This window comes from Betta splendens, chromosome 16 (assembly GCF_900634795.4).
Source record: "Betta splendens chromosome 16, fBetSpl5.4, whole genome shotgun sequence".
Taxonomy (NCBI): Eukaryota; Metazoa; Chordata; class Actinopteri; order Anabantiformes; family Osphronemidae; genus Betta; species Betta splendens.
This window is the reverse complement of record NC_040896.2, coordinates 4,024,484-4,029,164: the sequence shown is the minus strand read 5'-3', so window position 1 is coordinate 4,029,164 and position 4,681 is coordinate 4,024,484. Positions and strand designations below refer to the sequence as shown.

Below are 4,681 nucleotides of genomic sequence, written 5' to 3'. Positions count from 1 at the left end.
GGGATCTGTTGAGTTTAGTTATATAAGGTCTTAAACCTTACATTGCAAAGTGCCTTGAGATAGCTTTGTTGTGATTTGGCACTATATAAATAAAATTGAAAATTGAATTCAATTGACCAGTGTCTGTAATAAACATTTTTGTTTGTGCCCCCACTCTCTGGTCTTTGTCTTTGTCTGGTCTAGCTTAAATTAAGATTCTTGTCCCACTATTTAGTGGCGGAACATGACATCTGATCTCATGACTGAATCAATATGTATAAGTGAATCCACAAAAATGAGTCCAAAGTGGTTTATAATAAGCAGGCTTTGTGTAGAAGTGGCTAATTGAAAGTATAGTACACACACACACACACACACACACACACACACACACACACACACACACACACACACACACACAGAGCTCAAAATATGGGTTGGTGTGGGGAATTCAGAGCATAGCCTGACGTTTTTTCTCCTCTCACTAGAGCAAGAGAGGAATATGGAGGTAAGTGGAAAAGGCATTGTCTGATGAGGGTGACCTTAAATAGACTAAGTAATGCAAATGCAAATTTAATATGTGTCAGTGTGCTTGTCCATGTATATGTGTGATGTGCTTGTGTGTATCTGCCAGACTGTAATGGCGCCAGGCCCTCTAGCTACAGGCTCCAATCCAAATGAGATCTGAGGAACTGTATGTCAAGTCAGCTATTCATCAAACATAACAGCAGTAAGATGCAAGATTGAATGGGTGAGATAGCATTTTCAATCATCAAGTGTAGGAGGCTACTTTGTGGGTTTCATCTCTACAATATATGACACACAGCGCTGTCAAGTGAATATGATATTGTTTGAATAGATATTCTACAGGGGGAAGCTGGCGTAACGGCTGCGAGGCAACTGGCAGTTTGAAATGACATTCACGGCGGTGCAGCGGATATTGTGCAGTCTTTAATGTAAATGGAACAAGCTTCATATAGCAGGAGTGTTCCGCACACAGCTTTCACATGTGAGTATTCTCAATTGTATTTGTACTAAATTATTAGTATGTTGGTCAGAAATGTTTGCATTAGATAAATGTCCAACATCTTGAAGATCCATCACCATTTAGATTCAGTGGCAACAGTTAATTAACATAAAACGTCTTCTTTAATCACAGTCTAACACGTGCTCATGCAGACTTCCTCTCTGTGTTTTACTCACTCGGCCCTGATGTTCTTCTGATATTCTGCTCTGGAATTGGTTTATATTGTACACGAGTAAATGTAAGGGTTTATTAAAAACGCTATGGCCCAGAAGTGCAGCTGCATCTGTGGATTATTTATTTTGTAATAACAAACAGAAGGATAAAGTTTGTTGAATATTTAAGCTGAGTTATGCTCCTCCTGCCTGTGTCTTTTACGGCAAAGGTTAATAAGAAGTTTTTTTTCCTTAGATGAGACTCTGTAGTCACATTATTGTTATTGTGCTTTTCACGATGTATGACAAGTCTAAGCAGATGAGTACTTTTGTACCACCTGGCCAATAATGTCAAGCATTTTAGTATTGTTGTATTTGTCTCATGCGTCTGTGGGTGGCTCCCCCTGTGGCATTACAGCATTGCAGGCCTTCTGGATTTTAATTTGTTAAAGTAATCTGGTAATCTGGGCCTTCTGACGCAATGAACAGACACATTGTACCATTACTACACTGCAGTGACAGTTGCCGGAAATGAGCCTCTTTACACCTAAGTAAATATTGCAGCAAAAATCAGACATTTGCAGCTAGAATAGTCTTTTACCACATTAGTGATGTAAAGAGTGTATTTCTGAATTGTTCATTGCAAAAAAGTGCCTTTCTGTCAAAAATAAGGCCATTTCTAAGTGACCCAAACTTTTGAACGGTAGTGTATCTCAACATAAGAATTCAGGTGTAGGTGCAGCAGTAGAAATAACATGAAAAATCTAGCTAAACTATTAATAATTAAAATACTATATTCATTATTTATTTTTAATTGTTGAAGGATGTCATAGGAGCTATTGTAAGAAATAAGGCTAAAATCAGGAACAGGCCCACTAATTCCTACTTATAAGGTACAGTCAGGTTAAATTATTACATCCTCAATTGCTTTTTAATTGAATTGCTTCCAGTTAGATCACCTTTCACCTCTTGCTTATATGATACACCTCATTCACACTCAAACAGTACCTGACATCCAGACGTCCTGTCAAGTTGCCCAGTAAGAGATGTCTCGTGACTTTAATGTCACAAACCAAACCCAGACATTCTTGACCTTATCAAGTTTTTGTGTTTCGCGCTAAGCCAGGGCCATGTTTTACATTCAGGGGTACTAACTTCATTTGTTGACTTGGGTGATCGGCTTGAAGTTGGTCTCTACGTTGTTTTCTTGTGTTGTTTGAATTGTGAACAATTCATTCAATATGAACTAATCTTTTATATGAAATGGGAGGAACAAGTCCACTCAGTGAACAACTCGTTTTCATGCGGTACCTGTTTGGACTGAGAAAAAAGGAAATGAATGATATCTGATAGCTAACATTCATTTATTTGTCACCTGACAGCCGACATACATTATCTAGTCATGAAAATATAAGTTAATAGTGGTCATTGATTCTTGTAGATGTGTGTAGTGTTATTGTGTATGTATTGTTAAGTGTGCTTGTAAATCAATACTTTAAAAAATCAAAACATGTTGATTTGGTGTTATACTCTGCCACGAAATAATAAAATATAACAATATTCACAACAACCACAGCAGCAACAACAAAAACAACTTCACATTTTGGATACAGTAAATACACCAGGTAAACATTTTAGGGAACTTGTATATTACTTTTTGCTTTAAAAGTCTAACTAATTGCCAAAATAAGTTTTACTTTCACTTGTTCTCTACTAGCCGTCACGTGAAAGGCAGCTCGGACTGCACGGTTTCGTTCATCATCAGGCTCTCTGGCGGCCAGCAAGCACTACAGTTGTTTTGAGATTCGTTCATTTGGATCCTTACGATTCGTTTGTTCGTTCATTTGTCACATGACCGCTACCAATTGACTCGCGCTGCTAAACAACAAAGGCAGGGAAGATGCCTGACGTAAGTCACTTTATTGGTGGTGTGTATTTACTTTCCTACAGAAGCAGCCGGTAAAAGTGTTTACCCCCACCGCGTTTGGGACCCAAATCTGCCGCGTCAGCGCCCTGTTTCCACTGCAGGAAGAGTGTGTTATGTCCTTTTGGCCTGTAGGTGGCGATTGACTTCCACTTTTGGTCCTAAAACATCGTAGTTGATTATGTCATATAGCCTCTTGTAGAACACTTCTTGTCCGGGCTTTGAGGCTGAGTGAAAGCAGTTTTTTAATTTTAATTATTGGAAAAACAGCGTTTCATCATCATCATGTGATCACGAGATAACAAGGTTGTATTACTTAGTGCATGGATCGCCAAGACCATGAACCGCTGGTCGCGTTATAGTATTTAGTATAGTTATGAACGTAAGTAAGTTAGGGCAAATTATGGCAGTTTAAAACCAAAAATAAGAAGCTGAACGGTGCGCCCTCCCACATGCAATGTTTGATTTGTGGCAGACAAGCTACTGTAACCCTGATTTCTCGCTGTTGGTACAGGCTACAATTTTCTTCATGTGGTATTCTTCTTTGATGCACCACACGGCAAGACAGTACGGAACATGTACACTTTTTCCATTACGCCGCTTTTACCCAACACGCGTCACCTTTTTCCTGTCCCCGTCAACAAGGGCAGGTAGGAACTAATGTTAATAACAAATAAAATCACAGTAGCTGAAATGCCACGTTTCCCAAACATAAAATAAAAAAAAAATAAATAGGAAAACTAGCTAAGGTCACACTACTACAATTTAAAAAAGTGAATAAGGATGATCTACTGTAGACCAGAGGTCGGCCACCGGTAACACCCACGTTTTCAATGAAAAAAACAAACACTGGGAGCCGCGGAGGGCGGCAATATTATATTATTTGAGAACATTCAACATTTGTTTTTCAATCCAAAGAAGACAGAAAGGTCAGGGCTCCAGTGCTCCGTAGGCAGTCTAGTGTTAACATTTTATATTTTATTGACAGAAGATCGTAGCAATTAACAGCATACCTATTCAGTCCTCGTTCTCTTTTAAATGGAATACGAGCAACAATCAAACGTAAGCGTCATATTACGCCTTGTAAAACTATAAAAACTGTTCAGATCGTTTACAGGCGATAAAACATTGTCAAGGCATCGACAAGGACAGCTAACTCGCTTTTCCCTTCTTCAAACAGCTGCTGTCACTGAAAGCAACCCGTGCGGCATCACCGGTCAATCTGGAAACGCATTCATTGGTTCGGACGTGTGTGAACTCGGGAGGAGACGACAGCAGAGACATCAATAGAGTTGATGCATTTATTTGATAATGCACGTACCTTGAACAACATCTATGAACTGCAGTTTCTTTCTTGATTACCCATGATTATTATGGAAGAAAAGCAAATCATCGCCAGTCCAAATTGTGCAATTAATATTGTGTTTACAATAAAGGTAATAAAAAATAATAATAGTATTTTCATTTTAAAATGCACTGCATATTTTAAACGAATGTCGAAGTGCTACAAATAAATTAGACCAGAAAGCTATGATAAATACATACGTACGTACGTTTACTCTTGCAGAGTAAACATGTAGAACAAACTACTTGCTGCAT

At 38.6% G+C, this 4,681-nt stretch overlaps 1 long non-coding RNA gene across 1 annotated transcript; it reads left to right on the top strand.

Moving 5' to 3' along the window:
- Nucleotides 1-569: 569 nt before the first annotated feature.
- Nucleotides 570-4,462, top strand: LOC129603167 (uncharacterized). Its single transcript, XR_008692855.1, has 3 exons — nucleotides 570-730; nucleotides 839-988; nucleotides 4,263-4,462. It is a non-coding gene; the product is annotated as an uncharacterized LOC129603167 (long non-coding RNA).
- Nucleotides 4,463-4,681: the final 219 nt, after the last annotated feature.